This window comes from Tympanuchus pallidicinctus, unplaced genomic scaffold, assembly GCF_026119805.1.
Source record: "Tympanuchus pallidicinctus isolate F22 unplaced genomic scaffold, pur_lepc_1.0 scaffold22, whole genome shotgun sequence".
Classification (NCBI taxonomy): Eukaryota; Metazoa; Chordata; class Aves; order Galliformes; family Phasianidae; genus Tympanuchus; species Tympanuchus pallidicinctus.
The window spans coordinates 29,384,962-29,407,468 of NW_026294739.1; the positions used below are offsets into that span (position 1 = coordinate 29,384,962).

General features: G+C 38.0%; 1 long non-coding RNA gene across 2 annotated transcripts; it reads right to left on the minus strand.

Moving 5' to 3' along the window:
- Window positions 1–6,293: 6,293 nt before the first annotated feature.
- LOC128082199 (uncharacterized) lies at window positions 6,294–21,193 on the minus strand. Of its 2 annotated transcripts, none has more exons than XR_008207587.1 (3): window positions 21,090–21,193; window positions 20,113–20,211; window positions 6,294–6,979 (listed from the first exon to the last, which is right to left on the minus strand). It is a non-coding gene; the product is annotated as an uncharacterized LOC128082199 (long non-coding RNA). The 2 variants fall into 2 exon arrangements; XR_008207586.1 differs by lacking the exon at window positions 21,090–21,193 and adding an exon at window positions 20,896–21,081.
- Between the last annotated feature and the right edge of the window lie 1,314 nt (window positions 21,194–22,507).

The window sequence follows — 22,507 nt, forward strand, 5'->3', positions numbered from 1 at the left end:
GACAGCAGAAACACGTACACCGAGCACGTTTGTCACAGAACAGCATCTCTCCTACCTGCCTGTGGAACTAACAAGTTTCCAAGTCATTACCCAGTATGGACTAACAGGGACTACATCTACTCACTGAAATATTTTACATATACTCTCTAACATTTACTTGCCACTTGTCCATTCACTCATTAGCACTCAGGCCTTTTACAACAGCGAGCTACATGGAGTGTTGTTGTTAGAAAATACCAACCTTAATTCTGATTCGCAGTGTAATCTAGTAGGTGCTAATAAATGATAGCTCAGTCTGCTCCTGAAAGATCCCCAGCAAGTGCTCTTTTGAACGTGACTTGGACTAGTGATTTAAATAATTATTAAGCACATAGAAGAATTCAGACTCTAACTGCTTCGTGTTCTAGTCTAGAATTTTGGAATTAAAATGAATTGACGCTTGTCAGTGAATTACAGAGCAGTAGATGGATGTTGAAAGAGGAAATATTGCTTAAAGATGTGCTGTTGTGTGGTTGGATCAACCCCAAGTCCACAACTGCTTTATTGCTAAGCCCTCACAACGGTATTTGGTATACAAAGCTTGGCAGTTTTTTTAGAAGTATATTGCTGCAAGGCTCACTTTATGAAGCAGAATGGGGTCTTTTCACAAAGGAATAGCTCTCTTTCCTGTACTCAGATTTCATCACTCAGGTAAAGGATGCATCTGCCTAAAATTCAAACAGATATTTAATGAATGGCTTGATTGTGTAAATCAAACTCAACTACCTTGGATGCCCAGAAGACATGAAATGTTGGAGAGAGCTGAATATTTTGCTGCTCGTGGTTTTATAGTAACACAATCCACAAACCCTATTTCCTTTACTTTTCAGCAAATTCTATTCAAATGCATCAATAAAATAAATTACCATTATTATTTCTATTGTAATGGAAGCCCAACCCTTCTGAGTCACTGAAGCCCCATTGTGTACAACGTTCTAAGTATGTCATGAAAGGCTTGCTGCCCCAGAATACAACAGGAAACAATGGGGAAAGAATGTGCTAACAGTAAGCTCATTGTGATCAGAAATATTACTCATGGGTCACTGTCTGCCTGGACATTGCAGATGAGATCTGAAAGCAAAATGTTGATGAACTATCTTGATTGCACTTTGAAAGCAAATACTGAGCATTGCTAAGTCTGAGAGGAAAGCAGAGCTAGTAGGGAAACTGTTAATAATAATAGCAGTCCTGACCAAGAAAGTGACTATCATGAGAGGAAAGCAATATTTATGAATCATTCAACTTGTTAGCCTGGCAGTTATCAAGGACTGCAGAGATGTGAGTTTTTGGCAAGGACGTAAGTCATCATGCCATCAGAAAGAGTTCTGAAACAAGAAGATACAGCTGCTAAAGCAAATACCCTAAATTTTTCTCTTGCCAATCTTATATGAACATAAGCCAAATCAAACTGACCTTCCTGTCTACTTCCTGCACATCACGCACCATTAGCACAGCTATTCTTCTCTTCTAAATGAATTCAGGACTTGGTTTGGCTGAACTGTGCCCTTTGATGTATATATTTCTGGAGTTCTTTATCTTGCAACTTACAAGTAGCACTTGCTTCCCATGAGAACATGCAGTGATAGACATAATGGGGCTGTATTGACTGGCTTGTACTGCAGACGGCACAAATACTGGTTGCTACCTGCAGCGTTGCCCATGGCAAGTCATTGTCTCTGCCCTGGACAGAGGCAATTAGATCACTGGCCAAAAAACCCACTTCTTAACAGTCAGCACATTGCATAGGGTTAAAGGAAGTAGCTGCTGACTCATTTTCAACTGTCTGAATGTCCGAGGTGAATAGAACTAAAGGTGAAACCCGAGTTTCTGACCTCAAAATTGAATGTCATATCTAAGCAATTTTCCTTGTGCTCTCTGGAAAAAAAAATAAATAAAAAATCTAAGAGCTGTACTTCAAACTAATAAATATTTAATGCAGTTTCTATTCAATAATAAGTATTCAATGGTGAACAGTATCTGATTTAATTTCTCAACTCTGCCAACAGAGGCATGAACCTTTAGCTAAACCCTCACTTTTGGACTTACTTTCCAAGCATTAAATCAAGCCATTCTCACCATATATTTCAGTCTTCTTAAATGCTGAGTACTCAGAGACTTAAGACAGACCCTAACATCTTTTAGGCGAGTTGGGCTGCTAAGCATTAGTTTATTATGTTCTGTTGTGATAATGTTCAATAATCCTTTTGTAACAACACAGGAGAACTGACACAAAAGCTCATTCAAAAATCATATTAAAAGGTTTATGATATGAATATTTACTTAGGAAATTCTTACCTATGGTAAGTAAACGGGTTTCATAGAAAAGCATACATAAGGATTCCATTCCTTATATCTGTGTATGTAATATCTGCATCAGATTTGCCTAAAGGCTTCTCCCCAAAGCAGGAATCCCCTGCTTGCACTCCTGTGCTTCCACGGAAATACTGGCCCTCTCACAGCTCTATTTAGATTGCAGCTGAAGATATTCAGGACATCTGCAGGATTCAAGAGCTATTCTTGTACGGAATACTTAATCCTATCTATAATGCTCTTTCTGACCAACTTTCATAGTGCTAGTGGGATGGTAATATATGGCAACCATTGTGACTCCTTACCTCGGGCACTACAGAAAACTGTAGTGGCAGCCAGGATTTCTGCAGGGCTCATGCAGAAGCAGCATTTTAGCACAGAAATAGATAGATTTTCCTTCCCTAAAGAAAGATAAGAGGAACTTCCATTGATGGTTTCCCTGGATACAGCTATGACCCATTTTGCAGGAAAAGACATTCTGATGCAATGTGTCCTCAGAGCACTGGAACTCACATGTCCACACTGTATATGCAGCATACCTGTTGAACAAGTAAGAAGAAATTGAAGTCTTCTCCCCACACCAATGATTTCTCTATACTTCTAAACAAAACGTTGACAGATGGAAAAAAAAAAAATTGCTGAAATTGTTTTCAATGTTATATTATTAATATCCAGATGAATCATAGAATCACCAAGGTTGGAAAAGACCTACAAGATCATCCAGTCCAACCATCCACAAATAACCAATAGTTCTCACTCAGCCACATCCCTCAACACAACATCTAAACTTCCTTGAACATCTTCACGGCTGGTGACTCCACCACCTCCCGGCGCAGCCCATTCCAGTGCCTGACCACTCTTTCAGAAAAGCAGCATTTCCAAATGTCCAGCCTGAATCTCCCAATCATCTCACAATTGGCTTTTCTCTTTTCTTTCTTTCTCTCTTTGTTCTTCCCCAAATAGATAAACCTCTCAAAAAGGAAAGTGCTTCTAGATTATTCATGCTGTTAATGATATTTCACCACTTACGCGTTGGAGTTTAATAAGAACATTAAATATGCAAATCATATTTTGTGAAAGATGAAATATCATTCTTCTAAGACCTCTAAAAGAAGTTTAACTTTCAAAGAACTTTACTATACAGTTGCTCTCCATTGATAGATAATATTTTAATCAGATCAGAACATTTCATTTCTGGACTCAGATAGTGCCTGCCAGCAGAAAGTTCATCAGCTGAGACTTTGTAAAAATACATTTCAAATACTATGTTGCCCATCACTACCATGATTTACTTATTACTGTCTTTGCTGGTGTGTGGGGAAAAGTCAACCAGCAGTTAATAATAGGCTGTAAACACAGCTCCAATTAAACGTAGTATATACTTCTTCAAACTGTACCATTCACCACAATTTAATTTTGAGGTTTTCGGTGTCCACTTCTAAACTGCTAGTTACAAACCAAAATTGCTTATGAACAAACTGTAACATCTAATTTGGAAAGTATTCAGCTATTGAGTGAGATCTTAAGATTGTATATGAGCAACTGTGATATATGTCTACCATATTACATGTTCTGAACTCAAATTGTTGTTGCGTCTTGTGGCCAGTTAACATCTAATTCTGACTTCTTTTTTGTTGTTTCAACTGCAATTGAACTTGCAATGAAAATTATGAACTGGTTATAAGCTTCTTGTTTAAGTATACAGCTTGCTCAGTGTCAGTGTCTACTAACCTCTAGCCAGACTAGACTTATGCTACATCAGCCATATTGATTCAAGAACATATCAGCACAACTCTCAGGTAGCTGACACAAAGAACGTAATTAAGGCATTTAACATCTGGCACGTTCATGACTCACTTTATTTATTACTTACTACAGCAATTCTGCACTGCATTATATTTTAAGAATCCTATTTGATTTCACCAGTCATACTGCCATTTGTAAGGTAGAGCTAAGCCAGAGAACCCGTGCCCATGCCACAGTGTTGCAGATTGGGTGTGAGCAGTAGTGAAAGAGCTTCATCTGAGCTAAGTAACTGAGAAGTGAGTTCACAGAACTGCTTGTCTCATAGGTGAGGGTTGATGCCCGAACTATGAAGTACAGCTTAAAATTACACTGGTCCTGAGCTTTGACCTACTGTGATCACTAAATGCAAGGCAAAAGAGCTTTGTGTTTGCTAGACAGTATTTGCATCAAACCACATTGGTTTTTGATCCATGTTCCAGTGGGAGCCAAAAATTAGTTTTCCACCTTGAAGCATAACTTGAAAATAGAAGGGAACTTATCTTCTGACTGGCAACAAGCAGAAAAGAGATATTGTCTAGGATATGCTGATACTCTCTTGTTCTTAATTGGATGATTTGTGCATTCCTTTTATACCCATTGCTGCATCTGTGAACAACAAGGGGGATTTTTTTCTCACCCACATAAAATCATCCAGACATTTTCAGACACATTCCAGTATTATTGCATATATTTTAACCTCTTCTACAATTTTTCTGTGGATTACCATGTTCTGAGTATTTAATACTTTGTACTGTCTGCTATAAGGTGTTAGACAGTAAAGTTGCAGCTTGTTACTTTCACTGGGGAAAGAAGAGGGAATGGAGAACAAAAGAGCAGATAACCTTTTGGTTCATCCTGGACATTACACTTATGATACAATTATCTGCTGTGTTCAGATCCGATTAGACAAAACAAGTCATTGCTTTCAGCCCTTTGACCATCCATCCCCAGTTCAGTATAGCAAGTATCCCTCTTCAATTAGCTTGGTTAAATAATTTTTATCTGGGGTGGTCACAGCTAGTACCTCACACCTGCATGAAACCAAATGTAATGCTGGCCCTCTTACTGACACTGGTAAAGCATTGTTCTAATGAGAGATCATGTCTTAGTTTGCTTTTAGGTCAGAATAGAGATTCCCTTACCAAGGCAGATTTTATGATCTGCCACCCAACTGTTCTTATCAGTGTACATACAATATACATAGTATTAACCTTCCAGGCTAGTTCTTTTTGTTTATATGAGGAACTAAATTAAGTTTAAAATATATATATATATATATATATATTACTATTCTGTATATGCTATCTGTTCTTGTTCAGGAAATAACCAAAGTAAAGAAAGCTTCCTAGATGACAGTCATACTTTGGTCAAGGACAGAGTACTTCAAGAACTGGGTTATTCCTGATGGTGGCTTTTGTAAATGCTCTTCCCTGATCTTCTCATTAACCTTCTGAACCTTGTGCCTACTGGATGGATCCCAGCCAGCAACTACCAAAGAACTCTTTGAAAGCAAAGTTTAAACCTCAGCTTCCAAACAGCATTACTGCAGCATACTAACTATATATATGAGGGAGACAAACAGTGTATTTATCTTTTTGAAAACGGCAGCTGATTAAAAATAAAGTACCAACAATGTGAGAAACATACAGTCCTGAGACCTTCAGACATTTTGGCACATAGCTCCGTCTCTCTCAGACAATTACATCCCCTTTCTTCGCTGCTTCTCTCCTGTTTTTCTCTCCCTCGAAGCCATGGGGGAGGTGAGAGCAGAGCTGGTTGTGAAGTGTCTTAGGATAATCCACTCTGACAGGGAACTATGCTGATTACAAGTTATGGCTTTGGAACAGTAAGGCTCCCACTGCTGTTCATGTATAAGTTACTGCTTTCTATTTAAAACTTAACAGTCACATCTAATCAAGAGAAATAAGGACAGTTTTATGAATTCCATGAGAAAAATTCCCCTCAGGTGTAGGCTGCATGGTTTGATCAGCTCCAGCATCATGTTTTAGCATTTCATGTTAATCCTGCAGATACTCAGCCAAGAACACTAGCTTTCTATTCTCCTGATGGCCATGCAAAAACATTTCAGCAATTTGTTATTATTTCAGCTAAACTTGCAATATGCAAATTAAGATTTATGGTAAATGAAGGCTTAAAACTATGCATTTATCTTCATGCAGAAAAGGTATCATATATTTGCAAGGTGCCAAAAATATGAAAGCTGGGCAGCAAACAAGCAAATTACAACTCTCAGAAGGCACTGGTGAGCTGTACATCAGCATTTCGTGTCCTGATGACAGGAAACAAACTATTTCACAGTTGAAGACTTTCCGAAAGATAGAGAGTTGACCCAGCCCCCAGCCTGAAGTATCTAGTTTCAGTTTTTCCACTTGAATATTGTTGAAGTGTCAGGTAAATTTAAGGTTTTCAACAAGACTACACTAAAAGAAAAAATATTGTTTTATGGAACAGAAGTATCCTGTTGAAAATACAATGATAGGAAAAAACGGATCGAGTACAGATAACATTAATACTCCCTACTATTCTCCCTACCTATGCATACACAATTAACATCATTCCCAGCCATGTGCTGATTCAGCTTTGCTGCAATTATACTAAGGCAAAGACAAGATACTGCTTATTCCATAACTCATCTTTCTGGGGTAATACGGAATTACACAGACCATGCAAGAAAGATTCAGATATGCTCTAGAGAGATGCAGTCCTGTGTGGTCTTATTCTGTGCTTTATATTTTGCAGTATTGAAGACAATAGGATGACACATGGATTTGAGAGAGATCTGCACATATTTTCCTTCATAAGTCAGGATTTCCAATGAAAAGCTCTGGAAAACAGAGATACGTGTCCAAAGATCAGCTCAGTCTGAGCCTTGGGGTCCAATTTTCATCTCAATCAGATGTAATTTCCCATAAGTCAAAGGATTCATAACCATACAAAAATCAGCACATACAAGCCAAACTCAGACCACATCTGGTAGTAAGGACAGCTGGCAATAAAGTAATACTGGATGCAGAGGTACAGGCCCAGAGTGCCTAAAAATGCGGCCAGCAGAACTGGACCGGGGGATGCTGGTCAACAGCAGATTAAACGCAAGCCAGAAGTGTTCCCAGGCAGCCAAGAAAGGCCAGCAAGACTAGGGAAGTGACTGTCCCTTTGCACATGGCTCTGGTGAAATCACATCTTGAATTCTGCAGCTTTGAGTCTGTCACTACAAGAAGGATGATGAGTTGCACAGGCACACACAAAGAGCAGCAAAGTTGGGGAAGGTACTAGAAAACAAAAATTCTGAGGAGTGGCGGGGGACTGGCCAGTTTAGCCTGGAGAAGAGAAGGCTCAGAGGAGAGCTCATTGCTTTCTATGATGATCTGAAGGGAGGCTGCAGCAAGGCCACTGGTGTCTTTCCTCAGGTAAAAAGCAATAGGACACGAGGAAATAACCTCAACAACCTGGGGAGATTTAGATTGGATATTAGGAAGAATTTCTAATATTTAAGAGTATTTAAGAGATGTGGATATGGCACTAAGGGACGTGGCTTACTGATGGGACTCTGTAGGTCAGGTTGATGGATGGACACGATGACCTTGAAGGTCCCATCCAATCTAGATGATTCTATGACTTTAACAATGTGAAGGATGCTAAATGAACGGCACACTTCTTTTTTTTCTGAATCTATGCTTTCACAACTTACAGCTTCTGGTTTCTGGAAGCTGCTTTGCCTCACCTCTAGCTTCCTGGAAGAACAACTTACCTTTAGTTATGCATAACATTTATTATTCCCTGATTTTACTTGTATGAATAATATCTAGAATTTGAAAAATTGGTGTTGCAAGGAAGTTGTTCAAGCAAGGCTCAGACTTAGCTCATATAAATACGTCATTCTGCACTTCAGACTTTCTCATGGTCTTGGAGGCTGAAAGTGGTTTTAATTAGAGACATTTGATGTCCAATACTCATGGAGAAGGGGCTCTTTCAGCCCAGACCTTGCAGTTGATCCCTGCCATGGCTGATGTAAGGGTGCTCTCCAGTGTGAGATCAGAAAATGGCATGGCAGTGAAAGAATTATATTTTAGCAAGTGAATAAAAATATGTGTTCTTAGACAGCCACCTAGTGAGCTTAGTGAGGAATCAAGAGCTGGAAGAAAATTCAGTGAACTGTGGGAGACTGGAGTTACTCTACAGTTACGATGCTAAAATTACCCGTGAGCTTCACAGTTTTTTATCCTCATAGTAAATGCAGTAACTGAGAAAGGCTCTTGAATTACTGAACAGCTGTGAGAAGATTCCTTATTACCTAGCAATTCTATAAATTAATGTTTGGGTGGAAGCTTAAGTATTAAAAAAAAAAGGTATCAAGGCTAAGTGAATTTCAAACTGTTTAGGAACAAGTGTGCATGTGTGATTGTAATATTTCATCTCACCTATATATTATATAACTATTTCTAAACTAAAAGACTTCTACTGATAGAAAAGTTATACACCACATAACATTTAAAAAAAAAAAAAAAAAAAAAAGGAGCCGAAGTCCAGAGTCTAAGGTTTGCAATTGAGAATTTGGACAGAGAGTATGCATCACTGGCGTATGTGTTCAAGGAAACACTTCTGCTACTGAAACTTGAACATTGTGAAAATAACACAAAGACTTAAGTGATACAAGAGAACCTATGACTACTGTTCATACAAAGAATAGCATCTACGTTTACTGCTGTAAGTGTACTTAGTACTACATACCAAATTTCATCCCTGTGAAAGAAAAAACAAAAAACAACTAATGCCCCCTGACAGACAGCCATAAAAGTTCACAGAAGAATATTCAGGTATGATTTCTGAGTTTGTCTTTGCAAAGTTATTCCTGGGAGATCACCGCAAAGTTCCATACTTATGGCTTCATATCTTCAGTTAGTGCTCTGGATGGCCACAAAGGCAGAATATGCAATTTCATCCTCATGTTAGGAAGATGCAGAACGTGTGGATTTATAGCAAAGCAGCCAGAGCTTGAACCTCATCTGTCCAGTGGTTACATATTAACCACTGCTTCTTAAATTACTTTTTGCTATAAAGATGTCTTAAACGAGAAAGCTACCAGCTGGTATCTTTTAAAACTGTGATCATTGAAAATGAAAAGTTCACCTGAAATAAAACATTACGACACTAATGGAAAATATATTTAAAAAAAAAAAAAAAAAAAATCACCATTCTCCAAAGTTTAAGATTAATAAGCCACAAAATAACTGTACGAAGGTGAGTAGGTCAAAGAGGTAACAAACACTGTGGATTACAATCTGTTTGGGATGCTGTATAGTTTCTACAAGTGTCTACTTGCTATCTCCCAAAAATCAGACACAGAGAACTACCATAGCTGCAGACTGTGTCAGTCCTAAACCATTGCTGGAGCTTAAAAATACAGTTTCTTTGTTCTTGCAGACTTGTTTGTAATCCACAAATCCAATAACATAATAATATACTAAAAGTAGCATACTTTGAATCCCTCTCAAACACCACTTCCATGTGTCTAATTAAATACCCTTCACACACACTAAACAATTGCAAAGAAAAAGACCTCTCCCTCATGAGGGCCAGATGATTTTAATTAGGTCTCACTCAAAAATCTTCCTGCACTCCTCGCGTGGCTCAGCTCACTTCAAAATGCACAGTCACACTGAGATCTCACGCTGTTGTCCGAGCCTCATTTCCTTTCCACATTGGTTTCTGCTTTTCTGTTCCAATTTCCACCCTGTTCCTTAGGAATTTACTGTCATCCAGCCCTCAGAGCTCCAGTTCTGACACTACCTATACATGTAGGGCTGGTATCATTTGATTTGATTTTTATCATCAGCCCAGCAACTGGAACATAAGTAGATGTTTACAGATAATGCAACTATTTCTTCTGCTTCAGTGCAATTGATATTATCATAGCTTACAAAGTCCTGTAGCTTATTCTTATGTGATTTCCTTTCTTGATCTTAAGTATTTATACACAGACGAGGAAATAGCTACCTACTACTGTTTTAAGGCAGCATTATACCAAAGACTGTAGTTACAAAAATAGTCGAATGTTAATAATCACTATTAGCCCTGAAGCCATGATGGTACTGAGTTTTCTATCTACATATATAACACATTCTTGCTTTTATGCAGCTCACCTGAAGTGTAAAATTCATCGCTATCGGACTACACAGCAGCTAATACTTCTTAACACTTGTAAAAGTGTAAAATATATTCCTTCTTTGTTACATCTGCAAAGGTTCTATGTTCTTCTTTTAGGTAATATTTGTATGGCACTAACTTCTACATTATGCAGTTAACATCTTTTCAGTGACAAACCCTAGAAGGAATCCTTCTGAGTATTTTCTCTAATTCTGTGTTCCCATCATGTTTAGAGAACACTTTTTGCAAGTATTTGACCTCTGCTCCTGAAAAGTGGATGAGCTCTGCATGTTTATAGATATCTGATACAGAGAACACCTCTCTTGTGAACAGTCATTCAGATGTTACTTTTAAAAATTATTATTTTTTCCCCTCTGTGACCTTTTGTCCTGACATAATCTTGTGATTGGAATTACCCTCTGTGGCACTGACAGTAGCCATAAGACATTACAGAATTTCAGCCTGTAGCAACAAAAATGTGAACAGCTTCTGAACCTACAAGACAGCATAGCCTTAAATTCTGTCCCAGGACTTTCATTTATTCAACAATCTGTTCAATACTGCTGCTCTGCCACTTTATATAAGCAAAAACTTCCCACAGCTCATCCAGAACTTAATAGAGTGCCCACTTCTACCGTTTGACGTTTTACTTTACCCTTGTGAGACAGTTCCCTCCACTGATCTCCCTTAGTGGTCTTAATTTTGGAACAGAAGTGCTGTGTCATAGAAGCAGGCTGCACAGTGAGATGGTAGAATCAGTTGTTTAGAGAAACTCTTATGTCATGTGGGAAAAATTTTAAAGGCAAATTATAGATGTTTAGATCCTAATGAAATGATCAGCCCTTGCTATATATATTTCATGGACATTACTAATAGAAATGCTAAAACAGTCATACCCAGCAGAGTGCTATTCTTACTACTCGGCATCAGCAAAACCTGAGCACTTTTCACCTTGTCCCTGTATCTATATATCAAGAGATCTGTGGAACAAAATTGCAGAGAGGCTACCATTACAAGGCTCTGAAAACATGGGAAAAGTGAGCTCATGTCTACCACTCACTGTTGTGTAAACATAAGAGGAAACGATCAAAAGTTGGTGCTAGATTGGCAACAACACATCCTGGAGAATGGAACAAGACGACAACTGCCCAAGTACACTTGATTAAAATCACATGTCCAGGTTAAGCCTAAACCGTTCAAAGTTTTAGTTACACTGCTGTCAGCACAACGGAAAGGTTGGCTAAGCTACAGTTACAGGTTTGGGGAGGAGATGGCCTAAGTATGTCCAAAAAGCTCTGGTCAACCTTTGATTAAGGCCTACCACTGCCAAAGCACAGCCTGGAAGTAGTTTTGTCTGAATTCAAGTAGTGGTAAAACCATGTTTTTCTTACATAATGAAAAGCACAATGCTTATTTAAGTGGAAAATCGTGACTAGTAGCATTAATCCTGACATTTCATAGTAACTCTTCTCCAGAGATCTGAAAGCAGGTGGCAAAATTGCTACAAGAAGCTGTGCCCTTCCTTCCTTTTATGAGTGCACAAATATATTTCAAAACTTTCCAGCAAGTGACAAAATAAGGCACCACTTCATTCTGCTTTCATGCTATATCCACTTCATTCTGAGCTCCCCTAGCTAGAAGCATTCTATTCAAGTTGCTACAAATGGAAGCCAGTTTATTAATGTTTCACCTGTTCTTCTGATCTATACCTCCAAAAAAAGAAAAAGTGTTTATGGAGAAAGCCTTTCACAGCCTGTCACCAAGCTCTCTAACCCCACTTTGCAAGCCTACTTCATTGAAAGTACAAAATGGAATACTTAAGTGAGCAGTTGCATTCATACTGTTTGCCTGATGGTTTTCCATATATGTGGGTCTGCTTGTATTGCTTTAAGAAACAAATAATCTTGCAAGTAAAAACAAGAACGTGTCCTTAAAATTGCCCTTCTGAAAATAGCTCAGCCTACTTGTAAGAATTCCTGCAACTTAGCACATGCTTCATCTTCAGCTGAGAGTGTTAGCCAAGCAATAATCAGCACTCAGCAAGAATTAGGAAGCCAGTTTATCACAGTGAGGTCATGGGGAAGATTATTCGTGCTTTATGTCTCCATTTATAATAAATATTCCATAGCCTGTCATGGCAAGGATGTAGAACATACTTTCATTTCCAACCTTCCTTTTCACATACAACTGATCAACTTATTCTGATAAATTCAATAGAAGCCTATTCCCTTTCATCATTTTTTACATGCCTCCTGGCTCAGAATAACTAATAATCTACCTTAGAGTGCAATGGAGATACTGTATCTTTGAAAATAATGTAGCACAGATCTAGATTAGCAAAACTATTTCCTTTTAAGGTAAAACATGAATGAGTAAATCTTCTCAGAGTCATGTAAAACATGCAATGCACTTACTTCATGTTTAGGATTCTTATGACCATCTGTTGAGATATCATGATTCAATTTCACAGCTTCATCTCTCTCCTATTCGTGTATTTATTGCCAAAAATACTGAGGGGTTGGAAAGACAGCCTACATGACACTGTAACAGCTCTCTTCCTCTTTCAGAAACACTGTAAGAAAAATCTAGTCTATTTGTCAGAGTAGAAATGTTGTTTCGTCTGAGAACAGCATCACAAAATGCAAGCAGTATTTCACTGGAATGAATCGTGGTGGCCATTAAGGAATTAGTACTACCCTGAGGGATCTCACAAGTATATCCCAGATACTGCAGTTCTCTCTGCATCCACACATAGAGGTGCCAAGGAAAATGGTGACAAAGTTAGCTATTACATAGCTTGATGGGAGTATAACATGAAAACATTTTCTACGCGTGGGACTGACTACACTGATAAAATCATTATGGCATCTAAATAGTCATGGAATTCAGAGCAATTAGTATAGTCTATAATGGGTGGCTTTCAGTATGACATCTCCCATAAGCAGATAGTCAGGAAGGAATTCTGAGGACATTAAGCACTACTTTCTTACGTTCTCAGATTCTCTAAGGGAACATGACAAAGGAGCTGGCTGTGGTATTTTTAGAAAGATTGGAGACTCCTCAGACCAGGAATCTCCCATGAGAGCACACAGAGAACAGTTCATGTCATGGTGCTGCCAGGTTTGTAAAACAGACTGAACGTTCCTCGCTTCTTTTCATTCTGAACATCCTAGCAGCCTCGAGGTAACCATACAACTTCAAAAATAAAACAACAAAATAAATCAGATTTAGAGAGGTATTAGAATGCAGGTCCCAAACCACTGAAATGTCATAAGAAAGCAGTAAACAAAGCTTGTCAGCTAAGATTTTAACAGAATGGTATCTCAAAAAGGCTTACAACATGAAAATGGTCATCAAACCAAAGAAGTACTTATTTACAAGACATTAAGATATGTTGTATGTATCCACCATAAATATATAACCTATTTTGAATGCATATTTTTCAAGCAAATTGAGTACAGACAGCTATTTTTCCTCTTTACAAAACATATGGGAATCATCATGATGGGATTATTGCTTTCCGAAATTCAGGCATAGGTTGTTGGGGAACTTCCAGTTGTAGTGTAAGAAAATAACTGCTTACAGACAAAAAAACTTTTTTTTTCTTTGAAAAGAGAGTCTAATCCTACATGTCTTAATCCTATAATTCTTGCCCAAATGATTTTTATTGAAGTCTACTGCATTAAGTATTCTCAGTGAAAAATAATAATGAAAAAGAACAGTAATATATTTTAGCTGATAAAAAAGTAGGCATTTGACAAACTTGAGAAATAACTTGCATATCTTTCTTTTCATAATAGCACAGTAGTTGCTGATAGAGTTGTATGGCATTTCAAGGACGAGTTGATTCTACAATGATGTTCAATGTCCAGCAACGTTTAAGTATTTCACAGCTAACACAGGAAATCAGGACGCCTATGTGTAAAAGGAGGAAGGACATAGATCCTGGAAATACAGCAAGGAGAAAGGATTTGTTCCCCTGCTACGGCTGAGAATTTGTTAAGATCTTAAGCAACATTGTGGAGTTTTTCAGTCAATTCACATAATCATTATTTCAGGACAAGAAATCAGAAGAAGTTTGAATGCTCAGTTAGAAGAAAACCACAGTGAGAACAAAGCAGTAACCACACCTCTAGGTGTTCAAAAATGACAGAATTTGTATTTTTAAGTCTTTAAAATTGTCATCTTGCTTTGATAACCTGAAGTTAAATAGCCTCACCCCAGCCCCTGATCTTTCCTTCAAAACATACATCCACTCTCAGGACCAGATCTGACCTGGGTCAGTTCCCATGGCCTTCTCCCAGCAGGTCCTGACATTGGTGCCTGGCCATTAACTCTAGCTGTCTAACTCAAAATACTCATCTCATTTTCTACATCCTGGAACTGTTAACATCACATCATTCAGTTCACTGGATATTCCTGTCACTATTCTACGTGCATTCTGTGACATTTTAGCAGTTTTACTTTAATCCTCTAACTTGAAACTCCTGGTAATCCACTCAGTCGATTTTGCATTCTGACATACACGGATTTTCATGTGACATGTAAAATACTGCTGTAACACCAGAAAAGAAAAGTGAAAAGAATTTTAGTGTTTTTTGATTCTTCTGAGACTGCAGCATTTTACAGCTTCCAACATTGTATACAAACAGTCGATCCTTTCCAACCAGCTATTTGCACCTGAGAGTAGCATTACCATCCCTGTACTCGAGCAGGGGAGACAAAGGCAAGAAATTTATGTCCCTTCTAACGGAACAACTACCAGTAGGATCAGACCTACTTAGAATTCAGGAAAGTCATCTTAAATGACGAATACAATCCCACCCACCTTATCGAAACCTGTCCTTTCCCATGCTAATGAAACCTCACAATTTGTAAGACTTAGAAGCGAAGTATTTTGCTGAATAAGTCTTACAGAAAATAATAATACAATGCGAGCAGCAAAGGAAAGAAAAGCCCTGAAGTATGTCTTGTGTAGCAGGGAGAATATCTCTAGTTAAGAAGGGCTACACAATAAACCTTATAAAAGTCTTCTGCAGACATAAATACATTTTTTAAAAATCTGAACAGAAAATAATTTCAGTATAACCAAATACTATTTCTTACTGAGGTAAGCTAATGTAACAGTCAAACCTCTGGCACTTAATAGCACTTAGAAAAATACACAATGCAATCTTGGAAGTGAGGCAAAGACAGATGGAAATGAACAATAAATGAACGGATGGCTAGACAGACAGAACCCACTATTTTATCTGCCGTGTGCTTCTCCTCATAATTGTACCTTTATACAATTAATTCAAAGCTCAAGTTTCTCTTCCTGACACTAGAAATTACACAAGGAGTGTTTATGACAGAGTGGAATTTGTTTAAACACAAAAGCAAACAACAAAATTAAAACCTGACAGTAAGTATTTGAGAGCAGAGGCTCTTGAGAAAATCATCTTTAAAAATAAACACTCTTGTTGTTTCCTTTATTTTTCCATATTGTTCTTTAATCTTCCTCCTAGAGGGGGTCTGAATGACAGCAAGAGATAAGCAGAGAACAGATGAAAGAAGGAAAGATGCAGCTTTGAAAAACTAAGATCTGTTTCTTTTTGTCTAGCCAGACAGTGGTATCACTTGCAGCAATATGGGAAAGCAGTAGGAAATGTGCTGGGGTGGGAGACTTGCTCTGAGCTTGCCTTACAAAGAGTGTATTCCATACCACGCAAAAATGCAGTCTTTTTCACCCTTCCCACCAAGTCTAATAACAGTATTTGATACTTAGAAGTCAACACGTACCAAATTATTTCAAAGCGTAGTAAAGCTTCTTTCATTTAAATTTACATTGCTCCTAGGGGAAGAAGAAAGAACAACAAAAAGTGGTAAAGTTTGATAGTTACTGAACAAATTTCTTGGGTTTAGCTGCAGAAGTCAGTCAAATTTTCAGTCAAATTCTTCGACAAGATTCATATAGGAGGATTGGCCTCTTCTAGTCTTAAAATCTGTAATACTGTGTACCATATAATCAAAAAGATCTCAAAGGTGAATATGGTTAATATTTTCTCCTGTCATCAAGTGGACAGTGATAATATGAGACCAAAACTTCTCCAGGGAAGAAATGCTTTCCTAATAAATATAAAGTTAGTTCTTCAAGAAATATGTAAGTTGCTCTGAAAATAATACAGTGAAAGTTTTGGTGAATGCCAATAGCAGCCATTTTTTCCGCGTGGAGGAATTCAGTTCCACACCTTTGCTTCATACACACTGCCACATCAGGCGCCTTTCTGTCACACTGCCTCCCTGCTACCATCTGTAGCACAGCAACAGGATGTAATGCAGTGTTGCTGGGAAGATTCAACCTCTACTGCCATATCACCAACATCTGCCTCAGACCTGGGCCACCAAAATGAAACAGAAGGCATTATTTTTGCGACTCAGCCCTACAATACTTTTTAAAGCAATACAACTCCCACATGCTGGTATATAGGAATTGACTCACCAGCTGCATTACACTGTATCTACTGTAACTATCACCTTCCATCCCCATTTACTAGACTCAGAGAAAGCACAATAAAACCATTTTCAACAAGATTAGCACATTTAGAATCAATCAATCAGTGTTATCGATGCAAAGGACAGAGTGTTTTCTGGGAGCAAAAGAAAATATACATTTCCATTTGAAGCTTCCACTAATTTAGATTTCTTACTTAAAAGGAGCAAAACACTTGAAGCTGTCTCTGGTGGCCAATTCCTGATGAGAATGGGGTTGAGATGGAGCACTAAATCACTGCAATGAAGGACACTATTCTTTAGCACTGATGTAGTGCGTTTTTATAGCAAAAACATCATACTGCTTTCAAAACCATGCTGTATTCAAGCATTTCAGAGTGCTGTAAAGACTGTGCAAGAGTTGTGGCACCAAATTTTATCAGTTGTGTCAGTTTGATTGGATTGTATTGTAGCTTCAGAGATGCTGTCTATGTAGTAATATTTTATTGTTTGTATCCCTGACAGAGATTGTAACATCTCCCTCTAGAAATGTGCTTAGAAAGCCGTAAATAAAAAGCAAAAATTTGCAGGGCTAGTACTCCAGGCTGTGAACAGCAAGAACGTACATTCACAATAGAACACTGTTAGCATTTTGTGATCCCTACTTGAGTGTAACTGCTATTTTAGCAATTGAATAATGATGGAGAAAGAGCTGAAACAAATTTTCTTTAGGTCACAAGGAAGGACTGCATATTGATGCTGAAAAAAAACCTGCATTTCCATTTCCTGTATTTTAGTTCCCTATCTTACAGTCACTCAACAGAGAGCATTTTCTAAGATACGGTCTTATGATTAACTACTAGACTAAAAAGACTAATTCGACTGAGCAGAAACTTTGTATAAGGCATATAACAGCACATACACAGTGCACAGAGTTGGTGCTTCTGAAGATACTAACATGCATTTTGTGCCTATCTAGCATGCTACCTTCTACATTTGCAGAATTTGTATATGCGTTCAGTATCTCAGATGACGATATGAACTCAGCTAATAGTGAGTTTTCTTTTAGCTGACATAGCGGAGAGCTTCTCTCTGAGAGTGAAGAGCTGCAGAGTTTGCAACTCTTCTGTGTTGAACCTGATCCAAAATTCATTCCAGCTGATGAAAATACTCCCGTTGGCTTCAGCATATGGTATATTAGGCCTCTGGTGCAATTAATTGCAGTGACAGTATTTGAATGCTGAAGTTCTTGAACTCTCATGCTACCTAGATACATTAAAACTTACAGAAGACATGTAAGGCTGTACTAGAGGAAGCTATTCTCCCCAGCATCTTTCAGTGCCTACCACAAAAATACCACAATTTCTCCCAGCCACTGTGAAACGTTCCTTACACAATTTTCTTCTTGAAGAAGATCAGAGAACAATATCAACTAAACCATCCCAATATTAAACAGGTAATTCAGAGCAATGAAACTCTTATTTTTAGCAGTATGTAACAGCTCAAAGGTGGACTGCCCTGGGAATTGAGAAGAGTCAACCATTTTGTTTAGTAAATTACAAATTCATAGTAAAAACCTTTATCCATTTCAGGCATGCACCTATATCACACATGCCATGCAGTGCTTGGGTTGTTCTATGGACTGAAACATGCAGTTCTCTGGCAAGAGATGAAACTCAAAACTTTTCAAGTATCACCTTATGATATATGCTTTAAAACCAGTTTCAGCAGCCAAATTTTTTGCCCCTTCTGTTTGCTCAAAAAACAAAAAAAACCCAAACCTACTAACTCTAAAATTTACATGACATGTGTGAACAATTCCTCCCCTTTATAGTTGTAGTTAACTTGGCATTTTTGTCACACCGCTGCTGTGATTAAATATGTGAGATAACACAAACTCCTACTGACAAATCAGAAACTGGAAGTGCTTAAGAGGCTGCGAGTGCAAACAGGAACAGAAAAAATATGGAATGGAGGGAAAATCCCAAGTGCCTCAGTGATGTGAGATGTCATACCTAGCATGTGAAATTCGGGTAACTTGATGATCTTATGCTGCACCCTACTTACTTCTAGCAGACAAGCAACTCCCTCCACTGTTTAGTAGAACAATGCTTACACTCCATGACAGCAGTGTGACCAAGACTTACCAAGCTACAGGCCACTGACATCTGAAACCAAGGCGAACTGTACTACCCCAAGAACTTTTTGTTTCTTTAAAATAATAGAAGAGATCACCATCAGGAAAATGAAATATTCTGGAAGATTGTTTCAAGTGAGCAAGCATTACAAGCTATCCACAGAAACTACTTGAGGTATTTTCTAGAGATCCTATCATTGTCATAACAAAATTTTCATGTGTGAGGCAGATAAATATGGATAGCAACTGAGCTGCAAATTGACCTTGTAGGCTTGGGATAGATTTAGTCACTGCTGCCAAAAAAATTTTCAGGTACATCAGAGATTTGTGCCCAGGGGTCCTCTTCTTACCCAACTAACTTGTAATCACAACTGTCAGTTTCAGAACATTCATATGACCCTGTGGAGTGTAATGCGAGTCAACCATCTGAATGTGAAATTTGTTAGACAACTGCAGCGTGCTCAGTGGGAGCAGATTGTGAGACAACAGTGATGTATAAGAGAAGATGAAAGAGCAGGTTAAAGGGTTCCTGCAGTGGTTTTGCAGGTTTGGGAATAGGTGTGCACATATTATGCCAGTGTGTCTCCTCACACACCTCAAATGAGATCGTTCAGATGCTGTGAAAACTTCAGCAATAACAGAACTTGACACCTATCTCATCCAGTATCAGGGTATAACAATGATTGGACTGCACTTTAATAAGTCTTGCCATTTCTTGTTTATCAAGGACATCGGACTCTGAAAGCACAATTTGCTAGATTGCAAGCCTGCTGTAAGAGGTACAAGCTGCCCCCCCACATCATTCTATCCATTACCCACAGTACCTCTCAGTCTACACCAATCACTCATCTGTAAATCATTTCAATTATTTAAAGGTGTCTTGAACACCACTAACTTGTATCCAGTTCCAGCAAAGCTGATGTATTACCCCTACCTCAGTTACACTGCTTTAGCCTTCAAAAACTCAAAAATCATCTACTGATACAATTAAAGGCTTTGCATAAGGCTGAACCTTTAGGCAAAAAAGACTACTTGGCAGGCCCTCACTGAGCTATCTGTAATACTTTTTTCCCCCTCGTCTGATTTTAATTTTTTACTTCTCACTTCTATTTTTCCCCATAATTTCTTACTGCTGAAGTAGGCACTTACAGAGACAAGCAGTACTGCTATTAAAAGAATCAATACTTGCATTTCATGATACTTACACTGCTTTATTCTGTTTGCTTCCTATGCCCTTCATCTGTGAAGAATAGCGATCAATTATGAAGATCTGTCAGGTTTGTTATTACATGAGATCATTTATTCTGTTAAGAGGGTAGAGCAAAGTCAGCAAGCCAAGAACATGCGAAGTCAACTACAGTTTCAATGCCTACAATTAAAGCTTGCAACAAAGACAAGCATATATTCAGTCAAAGTTTAAAGCTTAAGAACAAAGGGACAACTCTCTTCAATTCACAATATGCCCTTCCAAATTTCTAAAAAAAAAATATATATATATATAAGGTATACAGCTGTGGTTTTCTCTTCCATATCTAAGACAACATCCACTCAGATTTACCAAAACTAAGAGATGCCCAAAGTGCACTGTAGCAGGTAAAAAGTATTAGCAGTGTTAGCAGAGTACAGGCTCAACATCTGTAAGAGCTTTTAATTGGTATAATTAAGCTATCCTATCCTAATAAAAAAAGCTAGACACAGTATCATTAAATTTGCAAACACACGCAGTTGCTAATTAACAAAAGACTCAGTTTTCAAACACACATGTATCAAGTTCAGGTATAGAAATAAAGTCAAAGACAGATTTCATTTCTCAAGGTTTTGTGGATTTGCTTTTCTTCTTGAGATAAAAGACAAAGAAGAGTGCAGAAATTCTTACAGTGATTTTCAACTGTTGCTTTGGAAAAGAATTTCTGAATATTTAAACTTTTTCTCACAGTGTGAATTCTGATATTCGCAGCCATTTCTAAAAAGGACCTTTTACCACTTACCTAGTTGAAACTGAAAGCAAAGACACTGCAAAGTCCAGGAGTAATGCCAGAACTACAAGTTCTCTGCTTAGTTACAGAGCAGGTAGAGTCAAAGCACAACATACTCAAGATGTCTTCTATCCTCAGCAAACATCTCACCATAATTTGGAAATGACTACATTGAAAATAAACGCTTGTTCATTTTGTACACTCACCTGGCAGTGATTTAAAGAGCTAATTAGTGCCAAGCTTGTTTTGGAAGTAGAGTGAGGCCCCGATCCTAAATGAGCTTAAGCACTCATTACCACTCACGTGCCACCTGGAAGTAAATTACTTTGTAGCAGCTGGACCCAGTCTCTACTGGAAGACACACAAACCTTCATCCTGGCTCCTCTCTTACTTTCCTGTCAGTAAAATCCAAGCACGAAGAAACCATCACATGTGTGCTTTGACCTTACAAATACGAAGTATGGATATTCCTATTTAAACTCCATAGAATGAAGTAGAAATTCTCCAGATATAGCAGTAATAAAGCATTTAAGACTGAACTTTTCTTGTTCCTTGTTATTCCCCTGTATTATCTCATGTGTAGCTTTCTTCTAAAATACGAATAATGTTAGCATTTTGTTAGTAAATACAAAATCAGAGCCTCCATTCTACTGTGAATGCGGCCTAATGGCATTTATGTTACTGTATCTGTCCTGGGTCTGCTGATATGTTACACAAGCAATGACAAGGTGTGGAGAAACAATTCAGAAGAAAATAAATGCAATGCCAAATGCTTTATGCCTATCTACGTTTGTAATTCTGGTCATGGATCCTATCTGTTTGTACATTTCAAAGCAAAATATCTCTGAACTTGCAAAGTTAGTGCAGATATGCTCATCTTTTTCTTGCTACATAAAATTAGACACGTACCAGAAAACTGTGAACAGATTAAAAGAGTCTCTCCAGCAAAATACAAGATACCAGATATTTTTATAAACTTTGCTGCTGACTCTTGACAGAGGTAAGAATTTAAGGTGCATTGAGATGCTTATGAGATTCCTACTATTGTGAGAATATTAAGAAGTGGTTCTTTGCTGAGAAGTGGCTCTGAATAAATATCACTGTGAAGTTCCAAATTTATTTTCTTTCAAAGTCTTATGGAATAAATTTCCCCACTTTACCGGTAAAGATATATTTTCTTTAGCTGACAGCCTTGCAAAATCTGAAAGTCACAGCTGTGCATTTAGCCTATGCATTTCATTACTGCTCTTCTGATGTGGCACCTTAGTTAAAACTATTGATAATTTAAGATGAAAAATCTTCCGAACTCCTTCCCATCAGCTCTGGTTGTACAGGATGAACAAGAATAATTCAAGAGAACCTTGGAGATCTTGTTTTGGTGTGAAAGAAAGCAGACACACAGGGAACAGATCTAATGAGTGTGACTATACCTAGCTTCACTTTTCTCCCAGAGCAGAGAAGGAGTACAGGGACAAAATTCTGTTCAGGCAGTTGAAGCAGTAACTAGATTTTTTGAACTCACTTTTCTCACATTCTTCTGCAGCTTACTTACCAGTCTAGGTTGCTTATACAAAAATTATGAAATAAATAACCTCCAAATTAAATAATTTCTGTGTTCTGACTA